Genomic DNA, 21,478 nt, shown 5'->3' on the forward strand with positions numbered 1-21,478 from the left:
GTGATTTATGTCATGGAGTGTTCTGCCTATGTATTCCTCTAAGAGTTTTATAGTGTCTGGCCTTACATATAGGTCTTTAATCTATTTTGAGTTTATTTTTGTGTATGGTGTTAGGAAGTGTTCTAATTTCATTCTTTTACATGTAGCTGTCCAGTTTTCCCAGCACTGCTTATTGAAGAGGCTGTCTTCTCCATTGTATATTCTTGCCTCCTTTATCAAAAATAAGGTGACCACATGTGTGTGGGTTTATCTCTGGGCTTTCTATCCTGTTCCATTGATCTATATTTCTGTTTTGGGGCCAGTACCATACTGTCTTGATTACTGTAGCTTTGTAGTATAGTCTGAAGTCAGGGAGGCTGATTCCTCCAGCTCCGTTTTTTTTTCTCAAGATTGGTTTAGCTATTCGGGGTCTTTTGTGTTTCCATACAAAGTATGAATTTTTTTGTTCTAGTTTTGTGAAAAATGCCATTGGTAGTTTTATAAGGATTGCATTGAATCTGTAGATAGCTTTGGGTAGTATAGTCATTTTCACAATGTTGATTCTTCCAATCCAAGAACATGGTATATCTCTCCATCTGTTTGTATCATCTTTAATTTCTTTCATCAGTGTCATAGTTTTCTGCATACAGGTCTTTTGTCTCCTTAGGTAGGTTTATTCCTAGGTATTTTCTTCTTTTTGTTGCAGTGGTAAATGGGAGTGTTTCCTTAATTTCTCTTTCAGATTTTTTATCATTAGTGTATAGGAATGCAAGAGATTTCTGTGCATTAACTTTGTATCCTGCTACTTTGCCGAATTCATTGATTAGTTCTGGTAGTTTTCTGGTAGCATCTTTAGGATTCTCTATGTATTGTATCATGTCATCTGCAAACAGTGACAGCTTTACTTCTTGTTTTCTGACTTGGTTTCCTTTTATTTGTTTTTCTTTTCTGATTGCTGTGGCTAAAACCTCCAAAACTATGTTGAATAATAGTGGTAAGAGTGGAAAACCTTGTCTTGTTCCTGCTCTTAGAGAAAAAAGTTTCAATTTTTCACCATTGAGAATGATGTTGGTGGTGGGTTTGTCATATACGGCCTTTATTATGTTCAGGTAAGTTCCCTCTATGCCTACTTTCTGGAGGTTTTTTATCATAAATGGGTGTTGAATTTTGTTGAAAGCTTTTTATGCATCTATTGAGAAGATCATATTGTTTCTCTCCTTCAATTTGTTAACATGGTTTATCACATTGATTGATTTGCATATATTGAAGAATCCTTGCATTCCTGGGAAGAACCCCACTTGATCATGGGGTATGATCCTTTTAATGTGCTGTTGGATTCTGTTTGCTAGTATTTTGTTGAGGATTTTTGCATCTATGTTCATCAGTGAGAATGACCTGTAGTTTTCTTTCTTTGTGACATCTTTGTTTGGTTTCGGTATCAGGGTGATGGTGGCCTCGTAGAATGAGTTTGGGAGTGTTCCTCCCTCTGCTATATTTTGGAAGAGTTTGAGAAGGATAGGTGTTAGCACTTCTCTAAATGTTTGATAGAATTTGCCTGTGAAGCCATCTGGTCTTGGACTTTTGTTTGTTGGGAGATTTTTAATCACAGTGTCAATTTCAGTGCTTGTGATTGGTCTGTTTATATTTCCTATTTCTTCCTGGTTCAGACTCGGAAAGTTGTGCTTTTCTAAGAATTTCTCCATTTCCTCCCAGTTGTCCATTTTATTGCCATAGAGTTGCTTGTAGCAATCTCTCATGATCCTTTGTATTTCTGCAGTGTCAGTTGCTACTTCTCCTTTTTCATTTCTAATTCTGTATTTCTGTCCTCTTCCTTTTTTTCTTGATGAGCCTGGCTAATGGTTTATCAATTTTGTTTATCTTCTCAAAGAACCAGCTTTTAGTTTTATTGATCTTCGCTATCGTTTCCTTTATTTCTTTTTCATTTATTTCTGATCTGATCTTTATGGTTTCTTTCCTTCTGCTAACTTTGGGGTTTTTTTGATTTTCTTTCTCTAGTTGCTTTAGGTTTAGGGTTAGGTTATTTATTTAGATGTTTGTTGTTTCTTGAGGTAGGATTTTATTGCTATAAACTTCCCTCTTAGAAATCCTTTTGCTGCATCCCATAGGTTTTGAGTCATCGTGTTTTCACTGTCATTTGTTTCTAGGTATTTTTTGATTTCTTTGATTTCTTCAGTGATCTCTTGGTTATTAAGTAGTGTATTGTTTAGCCTCCATGTTTTTGTATTTTTTACACTTTTTTTCCTGTAATTGATATCTAGTCTCATAGCATTGTGTTTGGAAAAGTTACTTGATAAGATTTCAATTTTCTTAAAATTACCAGTGCTTGATTTGTGACCCAAGATATGATCTATCCTGGAGAATGTTCCATGAGTACTTGAGAAGAGACTGTATTCTGTTGTTTTTGGATGGAATGTCCTATGAATATCAATTAAGTGCATCTTGTTTAGTGTATCATTTAAAGCTTGTGTTTCCTTATTTATTTTCATTTTGGATGAACTGTCCTTTGGTGAAAGTGGGGTGTTAAAATCCCCTACTACGTTTGTGTTACTGTCAATTTCCCCTTTTATGGCTGTTAGCATTTGCCTTATGTATTGAGGTGCTCCCATGTTGGGAAATATTTACAATTGTTATATCTTCTTCTTGGATTGATCCCTTGATCATTATGTAGTGTTGTTCTTTGTCTCTTTTAATAGACTTTACTTTAAAGTCTATTTTGTCTGATATGAGAATTGCTACTCCAGCTTTCTTTTGATTTCCATTTGCATGGAATATCTTTTTCCATCACTTCACTTTCTGTCTGTATGTGTCCCTAGGACTGATGTTGGCCTCTTGTAGACAGCATATATATGTGTCTTGTTTTGGTATACATCCAGCCAGTCTATGTCTTTTTTTGGAGGACTTAATCCATTTACATTTAAGGTAATTATCAATATGTATATTCCCATTACCATGTTCTTAATTGTTTTTTGTTTGTTATTGTAGGTCTTTTCCTTCTCTTGTGTTTCCTGCCTAGAGAAGTTTCTTTAGCATTTGTTGTAAAGCTGGTTTGGTGGTGCTGAATTCTCTTAGCTTTTGCTTATCTGTAAGGGTTTTAATTTCTCTGTTGAAGCTGAATGAGATCTTTGCTGGGTAGAGAAATCTTGGTTGCAGGTTTTTCCCTTTCATCACTTTAAATATGTCTTGCCACTCCCTTCTGGCTTGCAGAGTTTCTGCTGAAGGATCAGCTGTTAACCTTGTGGGGATTCCCTTGTGTGTTATTTGTTGTTTTTTCCCTTGCTGCTTTAATATTTTTTCTTTGTATTTAATTTTTGATAGTTTGATTAATATGTCTTGGTGTGTTTCTTCTTGGATTTATCCTGTATGGGATTCTATGCTTCCTGGACTTGATTCACTATTTCCTTTCCCATATTAGGGAAGTTTTCAACTATAATCTCTTCAAATACTTTCTCCTACCCTTACGTTTTCTCTTCTTCTTCTGGGACCCCTATAATTCGCTTGTTGGTGTGTTTAATGTTGCCCCAGTGGTCTCTAAGACTGTCCTAAATTCTTTTCATTCTTTTTTCTTTATTCTGCTCTGCAATAGTTATTTCCACCCTTTTAGCTTCCAGGTCACTTATCCATTCTTCTGCCTCAGTTATTCTTCTATTGATTCCTTCTAGAGAATTTTTAATTTCATTTATTGTATTGTTCATTATTGTTCATTTGCTCTTTAGTTCTTTTAGGTCCTTGTTAAACGTTTCTTATATTTTCCCCATTGTATTTCCAAGATTTTGGCTCATCTTTACTATGATTACTCTGAATTTTTTTTCAAGTCAGCTGCGTATTTCCTCTTCATTTGTTTGGTCTGGTGGGTTTTTACCTTGCTCCTTCATCTGCTGTGCGTTTCTCTGTCTTCTCATTTTGCTTAACTTACTGTGTTTGGGGTCTCATTTTCGCAGACTGCACATTCGTAGTTCCTGTTGTTTTTGGTGTCTGCCCCCGTTGCCTAAGGTTGGTTCAGTGTGTTGTGTAGGCTTCCTGGCAGACGGGACTAGTGCCTGTTTTCTGGTAGATGAGGCTGGATCTTGTCTTTCTGGTGGGCAGGACTGCATCTGGTGGTGTGTTTTGGGGTGTCTGTGACCTTATTATGATTTTAGGCAGCCTCTCTGCTAATGGGTGTGGTTGTGTTCCTGTCTTGCTAGTTGTTTGGCATGGGGTATCCAGCACTGTAGCTTGCTGGTTGTTGTGTGGAGCTGGGTCTTAGCATTGAGATGGAGATCTCTGGGAAAGCTTTCATCATTTGATATTACATGGAGCTGGGAGGTCTCTGGTGGATCAATGTCCTGAACTCGGCTCTTCCACCTCAGAGGCACAAGCCTGACATCTGGCCAGAGCACAAAGACCCTGTCAGCCACACAGAAGGCAAGGAAGATACCTCAGGAGAAACCAAATCTTCATCATCTTGACCTTTGACTTCATCCTCCAGGACAGTGAAAAAATAAATTTCTGTTGTTTAAGCCACCCAATCTTCTGGTATTTTATTATGGCAACCCTAGAAGACTGGCAGAAGCATCTATGTGCCACCATCTCTGAGGGCTGCTCCCTGCCTTGGCCCCAGCCCAGTAGCCCCTTGACATCAAGGAAGTGGATTACAAAACCCCAGATCTGCTCCAGCTGCTTGCGGGCACCTCAGAGGCCCCAGCGCTGAGTTGGAGCAGTTTGTAGATTCTTTGATGATGGCCATTCTGACCATTGTGAGCTGTTATCTCATTATGGTTTTGATTTGCATTTTAATGATTAGTGATGTTGAGCATCCTTTCACGTGTTTGTTTTCAATCTGTATATCTTCTTTGGAGAATGTCTATTTAGGTCTTCCTCCCATTTTTGGATTGGGTTGTTTGTTTTTTTGATATTGAGCTTTATAAGCCTCATATATTTTGGAGATAAATCCTTTGCCAGTTGCTTCATTTGCAGATATCTTCTCCGATTCTGAGGGTTGTCTTTTCATCTTGTTTATTGTTTCCTGTGTTGTGCAAAAGCTATTTACAATAGCAACCTAAGTGTCCATCAACAGATGAATGGATAAAAAAGATGTGGCACATATATACAATGGAACATTACTTGGCCATAAATAGAAATGAAATGGAGGTATTTATAATGAGGTGGATGGAGTTAGAGTCTGTCATACAGACTGAAGTAAGTCAGAAAGAGAAAAACAAATACCATATGCTAACACATATATATGGAATCTAAAAAAAAAAAAATTGTTCTGATGGATCTAGGGGCAGGACAGGAATAAAGATGCAGACGCAGAGGATGGACTTGAGGACACAGAGAGGGGGAAGGGGAAGCCGGGACGAAATGAGAGAGTAGCATTGACATATATACACTACCAAATGTAAAATAGATAAGTAGTGGGAAGCAGCTGCACAGGGAGATCAGCTCAGTGCTTTGTTGATGACCTAGAGGGGTGGGATAGGGAATGTAGCAGGGAGGTGCAAGAGGGAGGGGATATGGGGATATATGTATACGTATGGCTGATTCACTTTGTTATACAGCAGAAATTAGCACAACATAGTAAAGCTATTATACTCCAATAAAGATGTTAAAAAAAAGAACAGGTGTCATGGATGAAAAAACATTTTAAGTCTATTTCTTTGGTTGTACAGTCAAATAAAAAGATCTACTCCTGTGAGTGATAGTTCACTGTTGTTTACCTAATTTTCTGGAGTAGAAATATGAAGTTAGAAGTTCACTTGGAGAATTACAACAGGATTTACTCTATCTTATATATGAAGACACAAACAAAACCTTAAAACAAAATCATTTCAGTCTTTTATTAATGGCCCCTTACCTAGGGCCAGAAATATTAATAAAAGGAATAGATCTAGATACTTAAATTTATCCTTCATAAAATTTCTTGTTTCTTGCACAAGAAAATAACATACTGAATTGAGAATTTGTCACTTCATTAAGTGTTGCAAAGAACCTTTTCAATTTTACCTGAATGCTGTCCCAATTATAGCCACCACTTAGAAAGAAATACAAATATAATACACACATTCTTTGTGAAAAATATTAATTAATATTAACCTCAAGGAGCTAAAGGTTAAAAAGAGCAGAGTTCCCATTTCCAAGTGTAATAAATCAGTCCAAGTATGAATCAAGGCTGTAAAAACATGTCTAGAGCTTTATACTGTAAACAGTGAGATTAAGAATTTTTCTTTCTGAAGAAGCAAAAAATGCATTTCTAAACTGCAAGCCCTTCTAGCACATTGCTCAATACCAAATGCAGCTTCCTTCTGTTGTGCTTTATGTTAATGTTTTCTTTTCACAGATGAAAGTTTCATTTTAAAAAAAAAGGATAGAGGAATATGTAGATAGTATTGGAGTGATGGCTGGGAGGAATAACAATAGTATGTGGTCTGGGAATTCTCTTCTATGTCACAATCTCTTCCCCTCCTGTGAGTGTAGCAAAATAATTGGCCAACATAATTAAATATGAATCCACATAACTTCAGACTCTGACCGTGGGATCAGTCCTTTGATAGGCTAAAACAGGTGCTTCATCCAGCCCTGTACTCCGAAAGCAAAGTGGAAAACCTGTACTTCCTTTGATTTGTGAAAAGATACACCTGCTGTAAATAAGAAGCACCTACTTGACATTTCCTTAGGAAGACATCTGAAACCTTAGAATGTATTTATCACAAATGTGGTGGTGACATTATAGTTCCTCGGACCCAGTTTTCCCCACCAGCATTCATATATTCTTAAAGGGAAGATGTTTTCAGCTTACTTGGGAGATAGCAATACTATAGAACTAAAATGAAAGAAAGAAAGAAACAAAAAACCATAATGTAATAGTGATCAACGGTTGGAAAATGATTCAATAATATTTACTGAAGACCTGTGATGGGCAGAGCTCTTTACCAGGTACCATGGAAAGGTATAAATAAAATAGCAAATGAGTTACTTTTCTCAAAAGGCCTATAGTCAAATGGAAGAAACATATATAAACAAATGCATGTGAATCTTTAAAAATCACCACATGCAAAACCAAGCACAAGCGAATACACACAAGTTTGTGCAAAGGCACCTCACTGGCAGGCTGATTTCATATGAAATGGTCTCAAAACTTGGGCTGCCAGGCACAGAAACACACCTGCATGACAGTTCTGTCCATAATAGCAACTTAGTAATTTTCTGTCAAAGCATTTATTTACTGTGAGATAAGGTAGTAGTTCTACTGTTTGATAATATGATAAAGATTTAATAAAATTAATCCAATAATTGATTTACACTCTTCTGTTGATTGTCTTGTACAGACTATGAATTTTACTTTAGCTATTAAAAAGCTATTAGAAACACGCCAAGATAGTTTGTAGGTTTTTAACTTGAAATATTTAAAGAATGTACCAGAAAGAAGATAATTTTTTAGGTTAATTGGAAGGAAATGTGACACACCTCTATGCTAATATAGGGATTTTAAATTTACAAGGCAAAAAAAAAAAAAAAAAAAAATTTACTAGGCAAGGAATAAGAAAGCATCTTAACAGATTTCCCCCCCTTACATTAAGAATCACTAATGGAGACTATCATCTTAATTTTATTATCATCTTAACATTTTAGTAGGATAGAGAAAGAAGAAAGTATCTGGTTCTAAGAAATAATTTCTCATAGAAAATTTTAATAGTTACAACCAAATCTCATAAACATTCTAAAGGAATAAGCAGAAGGTCTACCTGAGTACAGAAATACTTGCTGCTATTTTCTGATAAAGATTCAACCCATAAGACAATGATGATACAATCATATACATGGTAGGATTACAGGCAGGAACATGAGTACAGTAAGAAGTTACTGATCTCTATATTTGGGTTAAGAAATTAGGGAGACAAGTTAATTTTTAACAGGATTCACTCTGACTGAACAGCTATACTTACAGCTGTGTAAGTGAATGGTCAAACAAGTTAGTCACAATTGTAACATCTATGAGTTACCACTTATTTTGAAAAGCAGTGTGGTTAGATTTAAATGATAAAAGCATTATTTCAAATGCATCTGTGCCATAAATTACCTGTTTTTCTAGAGTCTTCTTTAACATTTTGATATACAGTCTATGGGCATATTATAAGAAATAGTATGCATCCAGCAGAATCAAAAACGAAGAACAAAACGATCAATAGAGCCCAGATAAAACTGTCATATGTAAATTGTTTATTTAAATTATATTAATCAGAAAATCCATTTAATTGTGATATTTCTGTCAATAGTTTAACAATAATAATAAATATTGATATTTAGAATTATATATATGGCACCCTTGAAGTACCTTCTGAATCATTAGTTTTGGAGATAGCATATATGTCTTTTGTTTGTTTACAGATATTAATTCATACCAAATTGCTATCGGAAAAAAAAGGGTGGGACGTTTGCAATGGTATAGCATAAACACACACACACACAAGATCTCTAAAATAAAAATACATTACTTAGTGTAGTAGAGATAACAATTTAATTTTTAAAAAATCTTTTTTGAAACTGTGAGAATTGTAGAGAAACATGACAAGTGCCATTGGAATGCAGTGCAACAGAAAGGTCCCTGGCCATGGAGTCAGGAAAGTCCAGTTCCAGGAGCAGGGATGGCTTTTTGTGTGTTTCAGTTTCCTCATCTGTACAAAGCCGAAGCCCTTGATCTCTCCCAGTGCTGATCTTCCTGTGCTCCAATTACGGGGTCGGAAAGACTCTTTCTCTGGCACTTCCCACACATCCTGCATGTGGAGCAGAGGCTGAAGATCTTAAAACCAAGCTGAACATAAATGATAAATTAATGGGGGCATTGCTTAGTGAGTGGTCTTAAATAAACCAAAGAGCAAAAATTTCTGAGATTGGAATACTAAGAGTCAGTTCCCCAAACCATGCTATCTTCATCATTTCATCTGCACCGAAAGCAACATTCACTGTAAACTCATGCATAAAAAATGCATTTTGTTTTAATTAACTTTGAACATGGTAATATGCGAATTTATACAAGTCAAAATTTATTTGCTCATACATTTATAAATCCTGACCTGTGACACATTTTTCATGCTCAATTAGACATTTCTGTTAGATAATCTGTTCTAAAATATGGAACCTTTCAATATTTTTAGAAACTACTTTAGTTATCTTCCAAAGATATTACAAGATGGTGGGAGCAAGGGAAGAAGGGAACCTTAGCCATTTTTATAAAACTGGCAAAACAGAACAGTTTGTAGATTGCCTCACGTTTGACAGGTGTTTGCATTGGGCACAATAGGAATTCCGCCCAGCCCAGTAAACACCGGGGAGCTGAGCTTGAAATGTTGGAGGAAGTTGGGTCCAGCTGGGAATGTTGCACCTTTAATTTCTCATGGTTGAATATGAACGGAATGAAAAACTATAATTAGAAATTATACGGATACAAAAAAAAGCACCTTCTGTGTCATAAAAGCAACGTGGGTTCTACCTGGTCCCTTTTGGGCTAAGTAAGCTGTTTGATCAGCTTCTTTCAGTCTCTGTGGATGTCCTTATATGAGTCTAATTGAAGGACTCCTGTTCTCTTTTTATTTTTGCTCTATGAAAAATGTATCAGAGATGTCATAATGAACTTTGATATGGTGAAATGATAATAATGTCCTAATTATATATAAAAATGTAATTACACTTGCTTCTATTATAGAAAAACTCCCTTTATAATGAAGTGTTATGTTGGAAAAAGATTTTCATTATAGGTGGACTCCTTTACTTGTTAATTTGAGCTCTGATTCATCACTTTAATATTAAAAAAGTTCTTTGTAAGTTACTTTTGATGTGTCTCATTTATGGTTCATTTCGCTTCCTGGACACCACCAGGAGCCCAAATCCAAACTTCTTTAAAAGGCACTTAAAAATACATCTTTCGAAAGAAATTCTTCTTTCTAGATGGTGGAACAGCAGTAATCAAGAAAAATATTACTGACCTTCTCATTTACCTGAGCTCTGAAAACTTTTCTTTTGAAATTTGAAAATAAAAAGAGATGTGTGGCTTCTCAGATGTTTAAAAATCTGTCAGTGCATGAGGTGGTAATATGTAGACTATTTAAAGATAGGTTTTAGCCAAAAATCAATTATATGGGTAAAGTCATGGCACTCAAACAATATAGTTCCTTTTCTACTCCTTTTGGGATTGCTCAGATCATCATTCTACCAAATCAAGTGCAAAATTGAGGAGTGCAACAAATCCTTCTTCCTTGTTCTTTGTAACAAACCAAAGTCTTGGTAGGAAAAATAATTAGATGATTAAAATTAGTTTTGAAATATTCAGTTATTCAGCTGAATCTGTCCACCATCACAGGAGATAAATATTTCAACATTAACATCAGAAAAAAAGAGATTAAGCTATAAATTGTCAGAATCAACAAGAAAATGTAACTGGCATAAAGAAGACATTCAAAAATGTGGCAAGAAAAATCAAAAATTAACCTACAACTACCACAAAGTATTATATTTATTTTAGGACACCCACTTTTAGACTTCCGGTAAGATAAATTTGTTTAAAAATAATTTACTTAGAGTAGTGGGTCCTTCGAAGGGAGACTATGATTTAAACAGGTCTGACTTTTATAACATCAGAGTCCCTATCTCTGTTTATTGTTCTATAATTTTTAAGTAGAATGGGAATCTTGAAAATTTTAGAGAATTCCAACTTCTTTGAAAACCTCTTCCCGAATTCGATGACTCTAGGAATTTCATTATAACTTTAGTTATGGGACTTTAAGGGAGTCATACTTGATTGCTCCCTCTCCACTGCCCAAAACCAACATTCAGCATTTTTAGTGAATCCTCTTGACTCTACCTCCCAAGTGTCTCTCATATCCACCTCCATCCCTCAGTTTAAGCCACTGCCATATCTCATTCAGATTCCTGCAATGGCCTCCTAGTCTTTCTGCTTCCTCCCCAATCTATTCTCCGTAAGTCAGTTAACGACCTAGTAAATCATAAACCAAACCATGCCACCTCCATGTATAAATACTTCCCATGGTTCACCTGTGCACTCAGAATAAAACCCAAGCTCCTTACATGGCACAAGAGGCTGGCCATGGTCTAATGCTGATACATGCCTCCAACCTCACCTCCCACCACTCCACCATCAGTGCTCAACTCCTCAACACACTTGCAGTCTCTTAAAAATACTGTGTTCTGCTCCCTCTGTCTAAGTGATCCTTTCCAAACATTCCATGGCTGGTTCTTTTCAGGTCTGTTTCACTGCTACTGGAAGGGCCTGGAAGCCTGCCCAAGCAGGGCCCCACTTTGGCTGTTCTCTCCCCTAGCACCCTATTTCCCCTTTCATTCTTCCCTCCCTAATCACTCAGGTGTTTGTCCCATGTCTGTATCCGTAATAAGATGTGGCTTTCAAGAACAAGAGTCATGCTAAGTCCCACATCCACTCCCCCATCTCCTGCCTCCAAGAATTGAACTTTCCCTGTTCTCCCAAATTTACCAAGCATTTCCACCCCACCAGGCTCTGCAAATATGCTGCTCTCTGCCTGGGTAGTGCTCTCACAATCTGAAGACTTTCAAAATCTTTCTTGTCTTTCAAGAACCCACTCAACTGCCTTCCCATCTCAGAAGACTTCTTTGATTCTCATATTCAGAATTAATTTCTCCTGGAGTCACAGTACCACTTTATTTATAGTATCAATCCCATCTTGGTGTGAACCAAGGTTAGGTATATAGAGGTCTGTCACCTTCATAACCACACTTCTGTTTGTTTGGGGTATTTTTCTCAGTATGGGTTTTCTAAATTTTGGACAATATTTATTTGATGCCCTGCCTTCACCTCCTTTCAGAAAATAAATTGTATAACTTAATAGACAAAGGATATTTCCACTTATTAAACACAACTGGTAAAGAAGTCAATGGTTTTCTCTACGAGAATTTTCATTGAAATGTCTAAAATCTTTGCTATTTGAGAAAGCAAGTTAATCGTAAAGTAATTCAAATGCCATTTGACAAATAATGGCAACTTAACGAGAACAATTATATTTCCACCTTTACATTTTTACTTTTCTCCAGCTAAAAACAGAGAACAAAGTTTGTCAACAGCCATTGTTAACGCGGATGGTATATCGTAGGAATGTAAACATGATGAGGTCTCACTTAAAACAGCCATTTATAAGTCATTTACAGCAGGCATTTATTGAACTTCATGAGCTGCTTGTATGTTTTAGAGATTAATCCTTTGTCAGTTGCTTCATTTGCAAATATTTTCTCCCATTTTGAGGGTTGTCTTTTCGTCTTGTTTATGGTTTCCTTTGCTGTACAAAAGCTTTTAAGTTTCATTAGGTCCCATTTGTATATTTTTGTTTTTATTTCCATTTCTCTAGGAGGTGGGTCAAAAAGGATCTTGCTGTGATTTATATCATGGTGTCTTCTGCCTATGTTTTCCTCTAAGAGTTCTATAGTGTCTGGTCTTACATTTAGGGTTTTAATCCATTTTGAGTTTATTTTTGTGTGTGGTGTTAGTGTTCTAATTTCATTCTTTTACATGTAGCTTTCCAGTTTTCCCAGCACTGCTTATTGAAGATGCTGTCTTTTCTCCATTGTATATTCTTGCCTCCTTTATCAAAAATAAGGTGACCATATGGGTGTGGGTTTACCTCTGGGCTTTCTATCCTGTTCCATTGATCTATATTTCTGTTTTTGTGCCAGTACCATACTGTCTTGATTACTGTAGTTTTGTAGTATAGTCTGAAGTCCAGGAGCCTGATTCCTCCAGCTCCCTTTTTATTTCTCAAGATTGCTTTGGCTATTTGAGGTCTTTTGTGTTTCCATACAAATTGTGAAATTTTTTATTCTAGTTCTGTGCAAAATGTCATGGGTAGTTTGACAGGGATTGCATTGAATCTGTAGATTGCTTTGAGTAGTATAGTCATTTTCACAATGTTGATTCATTCTTCAAATCCAAGACATGGTATATCTCTCCATCTATTTGTATCATCTTTAATTTCTTTCATCAGTGTCTTATAGTTTTCTGAGTACAGGTCTTTTGTCTCCTTAGGTAGGTTTATTCCTAGGTATTTTAATCTTTTTGTTGCACTGGTAAATGGGAGTGTTTCCTTAATTTCTCTTCCAGATTTTTCATCATTAGTGTATAGGAATGCAAGAGATTTCTGTACATTAATTTTGTATCCTGCTAACTTTACCAAATTCATTGATTAGCTCTAGTAGTTTTCTGGTAGCATCTTTAGGATTCTCTATGTATAGTATCATGTAATCTACAAACAGTGACAGTTTTACTCATTCTTTTCCAATTTGTATTCCTTTTATTTCTTTTTCTTCTCTGATTGCTGTGGCTAAAACTTCCAAAACTATGTTGAATAATAGTGGTGAGAGCGGACAACATTGTTTTGTTCCTGACATTAGAGAAATGGTTTCACTTTTTCACCACTGGGAACAATATTGACTGTGGGTTTGTCATATATGGGTCTTTATTGTGTTGAGGTAGGTTCCCTCTATGCTCACTTTCTGGAGAGTTTTTTATCATAAATGTGTGTTGAATTGTGTCAAAAGCTATTTCTGCATCTATTGAGATGATCATATGGTTTTTATCCTTCAATTTGTTAATATGGTGTAAACATTGAATGATTTGCATATATTGAAGAATCCTTGCATTCCTGGGATAAACCCCACTTGATTATGGTGTATGATCCTTTTAATGTGCTGTTGGATTCTGTTTGCTAGTATTTTGCTGAGGATTTTTGCATCTATGTTCATCAGTGATATTGGCCTGTAGTTTTCTTTCTTTGTGACATCTTTGTCTGGTTTTGGTATCGGGTGATGGTGGCCTCGTAGAATGAGTTTGGAAGTGTTCCTCCCTCTGCTCTATTTTGGAAGAGTTTGAGAAGGATAGGTGTTAGCACTTCTCTAAATGTTTGATAGAATTCGCCTGTGAAGCCATCTGGTCCTGGACTTTTGTTTGTTGGGAGATTTTTCATCACAGTGTCAATTTCAGTGCTTGTGATTGGTCTGTTTGTATTTTCTATTTCTTCCTGGTTCAGTCTCAGGAAAGTTGTGCTTTTCTAAGAATTTGTCCGTTTCCTCCAGGTTTTCCATTTTATTGGCATATAGTTGCTTGTAGTAATCTCTCATGATCCTTTGTATTTCTGCACTGTCAGTTGTTACTTCTCCTTTTTCATTTCTAATTCTGTTGATTCGGGTCTTCTCCCTTTTTTTCTTGATGAGTCTGGCTAATGGTGTATCAATTTTGTTTATCTTCTCAAAGAATCAACTTTATTTTTATTGCTCTTTGCTATTGTTTCATTCATTTCTTTTTCTTTTATTTCTGATATGATCTTTATGATTTCTTTCCTTCTGCTAACCTTGGGGGTTTTTTGTTTGTTTGTTTTTCTTTCTCTAATTGCTTTAGGTGTAAGGTTACATTGTTTATTTGAAATGTTTCTTATTTCTTGAGGTAGGATTGTATTGCTATAAACTCCCCTCTTAGAACTGCTTTTGCTGGATCCCATAGGTTTTGGGTCATCATGTTTTCATTGTCATTTGTTCCTAGGTATTTTTTTAGTTCCTCTTTGATTTCTTCAGTGATCTCTTGGTTATTTAGTAGCATATTGTTTAGCCTCCATGTGTTTGTATTTTTTACACTTTTTTTCTGGTAATTGATATCTAGTCTCATAGCGTTGTGGTTGGAAAAGATACTTGATACGGTTTCAATTTTCGTAAATTTACCAGTGCTTGATTTGTGACCCAAGATATGATCTATCCTGGAGAATGTTCCATGAGGACTTGAGAAGAATGTGTATTCTTTGTTTTTGGATGGAATGTCCTATAAATATCAATTAAGTCCATGTAGTCTAATGTATCATTTAAAGCTTGTGTTTTGTTTTTTATTTTCATTTTGGTTGATCTGTCCATTGGTGAAAGTGGAGTGTTAAAGTCCCCTATGATTGTGTCACTGCTGATTTCCCCTTTTATGGCTGTTAGCATTTGCCTTATGTATTGAGGTGCTCCTATGTTGGGTTCATAAGTATTTACAATTGTTATATCTTCTACTTGGATTGATCCCTTGATCATTATGTAGTGTTCTTCTTTGTCTCTTTTAATAGTCTTTATTTTAAAATCATTTTTTCTGATATGAGAATTGTTACTCCAGCTTTCTTTTGATTTCCGTTTGCATGGAATATCTTTTTCCATCCCCTCACTTTCAGTTTGTATGTGTCCCTAGGTCTGAAGTGGGTCTCTTGTAGACAGCATATATCTGGGTCTTGTTATTGTATCCATTCAGCCAGTCTGTGTCTTTTGGTTGGAGCATTTAATCCATTTACGTTTGAGGTAATTATTGATATGTATGTTCCTATTACCATTTTCTTAATTGTCTTGGGCTTGTTATTGTAGGTCTTTTCCTTCTCTTGTGTTTCCTGCCTAGAGAAGTTCCTTTAGCATTTGTTGTAAAGCTGGTTTAGTGGTGCTGAATTCTCCTAGCTTTTCCTTGTCTGTAAAGTTTTTAATTTCTCTGTCAAGTCTGAATGAGATCCTTGCTGGGTTAAGTAATCTTTGTTGTGGGTTTTTCCTTTTCTTCACTTTAAATATGTCTTGCCACTCCCTTCTCGCTTGCAGAGTTTCTGCCAGAAGATCAGCTCTTAACCTTATATGGATTCCCTTGTATGTTATTTGTTGCTTTTCTCTGGCTGCTTTTAATATTTTTTCTTTGTATTTAATTTTTGATATTTTGATTAATATGTGTCTTAGTGTGTTTCTCCTTGGATTTATCCTGTATGGGACTGTCTGTGCTTCCTGGAGTTGATTGACTATTTCCTTTCCCATGTTAAGAAAGGGAAGTTTTCGACTATAATCTTTTCAAATATTTTCTCAGTCCCTTTCTTTTTCTCTTCTTCTTCTGGGACCCCTATAATTCAAATGTTGGTATGTTTAATGTTGTCCCAGAGGTCTCTGAGACTGTCCTCAATTCTTTTCATTCTTTTTTCTTTATTCTGCTCTGCAGCAGTTATTTCCACTATTTTATCTTCCAGGTCACTTATCCATCCTTCTGCTTCTGTTATTCTGCTCTTGATTCCTTCTAGAGTATTTTTAATTTCCTTTCTTGTGTTGTCATCATTGTTTGTTTGCTCTTTTGTTCTTCTAGGTCCTTGTTAAACATTTCTTCTATTTTCTCCATTCTATTTCTGAGATTTTGTATCATCTTTACTATCATTACTCTGAATTCTTTTTCAGGTAGACTGCCTATTTCCTCTTCACTTGTTTGGTCTGCTGGGTTTTTACTTTGCTCCTTCATCTCTTGTGTGTTTCTCTGTCTTCTCATTTTGCTTAACTTACTGTGTTTGGGGTCTCCTTTTCGCAGGCTGCAGGTTCATAGTTCCTGTTATTTTTGGTGTCTGTCCCCAGTGGGTGAGGTTGGTTCAGTGGTTTGTGTAGGCTTCCTGGTGGAGGCGTGCCTGTGCTCTGGTGGGTGGGGCTGGATCTTGCCCTTCTGGTGGGGTAGGCCACGTCAGGTGGTGTGGTTTTGGGGTGTCTGTGAACTTAGTATGACTTTAGGCATCCTCTCTGCTAATGGGTGGGGTTGTGTTTCTGTCTTGCTAGTTGTTTGGCATGGGGCATCCAGCACTGGAGCTTACTGGCCATTGGGTGGAGCTGTGTCTTAGTGTTAAGATGGAGATCTCTGGGAGAGCTCTTGCCAATTCATATTACGTGGGGCCAGGAGGTCTCTGGTCATCCAGTGTCCTGGATTCAGCTCTCCCACCTCAGAGGTTCAGGCCCGACACATGGCTGGAGCAACAAGGCCCTGCCAGCCACATGGCTCAGAAGAAAAGGAAGAAAAAAAAAAAAGAACAGATAGAACCCCAAACCAAATGGTAAAAGCAAAACTAAACAGACAAAATCACACTAAGAAACATACACATACACAGTCCTAAAAAGAAAAAAACAAACAAACAAAAAGAAAAAAACGAACCCTAGGACAAATGGTAAAAGCAAAGTTAGACACAATCACATAAAGAAACATACACATACACACTCACAAAAGGAGAAAAAAGGAAAAAAAAGGAAAAAAGGAAAAAAATTTTAAAAATAAAAAATATTAAAAAATAGTAAAATTTAAAAAATTAAAAATAAGAATTTTTTTAAAAAAGAAGAGAGCAACCAAACCAATAAACAAATCCACCAATGATAACAAGCACTAAAAACTAAACTAAGATAAACATAAAACCAAAAACAAATCAGATGCAGAAAGCAAACCCCAAGTCTACAGTTGCTCCCAAAGCCCACTGCCTCCTTTTTGGGAACATTCATTGTCTATTCAGGTATTCCACAGATGCAGTGTTATCAAGTTGATGGTGGGGATTTAATCTGCTGCTCCTGAGGCTACATGATGAAATTTCCCTTTCTCTTCTTTGTTCTCACAGCTCCTGGGGTTCAGCTTTGGTTTTGGCCCTGCCTCTATGTGTAAGCCGCCCTCAGGCATCTGTTCCCCACCCAGACAGGGGATTAAAGCAGCAGCTGATTAGGGCTCTCTTGCTCACTCAGACCCGGGCAAGGGAGGGGTATGGTAGTCATAATTGGAATGCGGGGCGAGCCTGCAGCAGCAGAGGCCACCATGACATTGCAACAGCCTGAGGCACTCTGTGTGTTCCCCCAGGGATGTTGTCCCTGGATCACGGACCCTGGCATTGGCTGGCTGCACAGGCTTCCAGGGGGCTGAGGGTAGTGACCTGTGCTTGCTCACAGGATTCTTGGTGGCAGCAGTGGCAGTGAGCGTTAGCAGTTCAGGCCTGTCTCTGGGATCCGAGCTGATAGCTGCTGCTCACGCCCATCTCTGGAGCTCATTTATTCAGTGCTCTGCCTTCTGTGGGCACACAGGGAGGAAATCCCTTCTCCTCGCACACCCCAAAACAATAGTCTCTTGCCTCTCCAGCAGGTCCAGACTTTTTCCCAGACTCCCTCTAGACTAGCTGTGGCGCACTAGCCCCCTTCAAGTTGTGTTCACACAGCCAACCCCAGTCTTCTCACTGGGATCTGACCTCCAAAGCCCGAGCCTCAGCTCCCAGCCCCCACCCATCCCGGTGGGTGAGCAGAAAAGTGTCTCAGGTTGGTGAGTGCTTGTCAGCACCGATCCTCATTGTGGGAATCTCTCCGCTTTGCCCTCTGCATCCCTGTTGCTGTGCTCTCCTCCATGGCTCCAAAGCTTCCCACCCACCCACCCCCCATCCCCCCCAATGAAGGGGCTCCCTAGTGCATGGAAACCTTTCCTCCTTCACAGCTCCCTCCCAGAGGTGCAGGTCCTGCCCCTATTCTTTTGTCTCTGTTTTTTCTTTTTTCTTTTGCCCTACCCAGGTACATGGGGATTTTCTTGCCTTTTGGCAAGTCTGAGGTCTTCTGCCAGCGTTCAGTAGGTATTCTGTAGGAGTTGTTCCACATGTAGATGTATTTTTGATGTATTTGTGGGGAGGAAGGTGATCTCCACGTCTTACTCCTCCACCATCTTGTAGGTCTCTCCCTCATTAGACATTTTGAAATTTTCATTTTTCTACTTGTAAGATCTTTCAAGTTGTCTCATTTTAAATGTTAAAAGGGTGAAAGGATGTATATATGAGTCATCTCTGAAAATAATTTTCCAAGAACATTATTAGTACTGAGAAAATTCTTTTCAAAATTCCTATTTTTTTAAAAATCTTAGCAATGTCTCCTTTCCTAGCAAACTATATCATATTCATTCTTTCAACAACTAGTATTTGAATCCAAAAGGTAAAATCTAAAACACGACTTGGTGTGGTGTTTCTGAAAGAATTATGTTCCACTGCATACAGCAATTCAGTATAAATTGAATCAGATAAGAGGTTTATTATTTTCTTATATGGGGGTTAGGCACTCATTGGCTAATATGGAGATGTCCTAGTCAACAGGGACTTTGTTTCTTCTAGTTTGTGCTCTACTGTTTTTAGTCACAGCTTTTATTCTCAGTATTGACACATGGCCCAACATAGCTGCTGGAGCACCAGCTTAACTACTGAATTCCAGGCAAGAAAAAAGAGGAAGGGGAAGAAGGACAAAAAAGTCATGTTTCTTAGCTGAGTCAATTCTCTTAAAGAGACTTCCCAGAAATCCTGCCCAGTGTGTTAATATCTTCTGCTTATACTTCATTAACCATCCTTACCAAAAGAAGTCAGGAAAAGTAATCTTTATCTAGGCATGTTACTGTTTGGAATAAAATCATGACTGTGTTAGTAAGGAATGAGAGAATGGATATTGGGAAAACCACATTCTGTAATGCTGAAATGACTTATATACTTGAAGATAAATATTTTCAACCTTATCTCATGCCCTCTCTTGTTCACTCACTCTGCTCCAAACATAATAGCTTCCTGGTAGGACCTGTAGAATTCCTACAAGTGCTTTCCTTCTCCATTGAAAGTTTGTCATCTGACTTTTTCCATGGCTGGCTCCTTCTCACTTGTCAGGTAAAATGCCATCTCCTCAGCAAGACCGTCCTCACAACTCTGGTCTGTAAGAGCCTCCATCCCTAGCCCTGTTATTCTCTCCATGATACCCTGCTTCATCTCCCAAACCACTTAACACAGTCAATAATTGCTGCTTTTATGTATTTGTTTATTAGTTTATTACTTGTATATCCTTAAAGAGAGTGTAAACCCCATAAGAGCAGAGGTCAGCCTTCAACACTCTTGTTTTCCCAGAGCTTCCTCTCATGCCTAATGTGTTGTAGGGTTCAATAAACCCTTGTTAAACAAATCAGGAGAAAAACACCAAGAAAGTTGTTGTTATTCAATGAATAAATAAAAACATCACTTTGCCAATACCTTCCTTTTGTGTGACCAGTTAAATCTTAAATCCCCTCTTGCAGTTATGATCTGTTTGAGTCACAAGAATCAGGCTTCATATGTGACAACCGAGGCAGTTCAGTTGGTTGGAATCATTCTGCTGAGCCCAAGAGTTTCTCTCCCTCTGCATGACAAGGTAGGAAAGTTGGATTCATCTGCAAGCTTGGCTATGAAAGTCTCTGAGAGAGAGAAACACCCCATCAAGCACACAACCTTCTCCAAATGATACTTGTAGGAACCTCGTCAGACCACCCAGGTATCTTTTTTTGTTCCTTTAATGCATCAGAAGTTTATGGAGAAAAGTGATTCTCAAGTTTTCCTCCAACTTAGTATTTTACCTGGCATTCTTATGATGTCAATGGAAGGATGGAAGAAATACAAACAATGAAAGAAGAGAGGGTAAGAGGGAGGGAGAAGGAAAAAAAGAGAAAGGAAGAGAGAGAGAAAGTAAGAAAATAGAGCCTTTAGTTCCGGAGGAGAACTTTCCATTGTGGCAGTTTGAGTCCCAGACTTTGGAGAATTGCTGGAAGACATTTTAGCATCTCATTCTTCAAGTAGCTCATTAGGGTGATGAAAACCCTGTGATGAAGGGGCAGTGCCATGTTTGAAGAGCCAGGGGTTCCTGTTATCCTGAATTATTAAGTAGTCAATATTCAGTGGACCACTGCCTGCCCGTCTGTCTTCAGCAGGTGGTGGCTCTCTGCCTTTCTCTGGAAAGCAGCTGCTTCCTCCCAGCCTCCCCAGAGCCTGCAACAGCCATTTGTTTCAATTTAAGACAGACACTGTCATTATTTTGTGCAGAACTTCACAGAAATGTTTCCTACTAAATGCTTGAACCATCTGAGTAGCACCAGGCAGACTGCTGGCTTCATTAATAATGTACCCGTGCTTATCAATAGGTTTAGACAACTGGTATTTAGAAGCTTCTTCGGAAGCTTCGGGGTGGATTTTTTTCACACCAGTTAGCTTCAATCTGTCAGTTCCTTGATGTTGACATTACATCCAACTGTGTTCTGAAAACCAGAGGTGTTAAAACTGTCTGGGCTGTTCTCTCTTGCTTTTGAGTGCTTCTTGATGAAGTTAAGTCATGGTGGTTGGCTTTCCCTACTTTCTGCCCTTCCTTTCAAGTGTACTCTAAAGGAAAAAAATATTTCTAATCACTTCACTTTAAACTTTATTACAGGGAGGATCCTCACAATTAATTTGGGCTGGTTCTTCTTGGCACTCTGCTCTAGCCTCCGTATATTTCAGTAGAATACAGTAGCGCTGAACTCTGTGGCATGTATCCTGTGCATGGAAAGTTACAAAACTATTTTTTAGATCACTTACAGTCAAAAAAGAAGTAATACACCTTCTAAACATTTGGATTTGAATATATTTCAAAGGGCCACTGCAAAATTCAATGTTCTCTTTTTTCTGTAACCTATTTGTCCTTTGCCATAAAGCAATGCCAAAAATAAGGAAGGTACCCTGAGATCCTGTAGGGCATCAGTGACAGAAAGAAAAGCCAGGAAAGTACAACCAAAACATTATTTTTTAGTGCTGGAGTACGGAATATACCAATGTGGTAATTTCTTTTGAAAATAGTGATTTCTCAAGATTTACCTTTTAAAGCTCACCTATCACTGTTACTT

The 21,478-nt window shown here is 37.5% G+C and overlaps 1 long non-coding RNA gene across 1 annotated transcript; it reads left to right on the forward strand.

Moving 5' to 3' along the window:
• The first annotated feature begins 403 nt into the window (after positions 1-403).
• LOC309627250 lies at positions 404-15,028 on the forward strand. Its single transcript, XR_014243627.1, has 3 exons — positions 404-513; positions 647-7,477; positions 7,509-15,028. It is a non-coding gene; the product is annotated as an uncharacterized lncRNA (long non-coding RNA).
• The last annotated feature ends 6,450 nt before the right edge of the window (positions 15,029-21,478 follow it).

This window comes from Balaenoptera borealis, assembly GCF_965194805.1.
Source record: "Balaenoptera borealis genome assembly, chromosome: 4".
Lineage (NCBI taxonomy): Eukaryota > Metazoa > Chordata > Mammalia > Artiodactyla > Balaenopteridae > Balaenoptera > Balaenoptera borealis.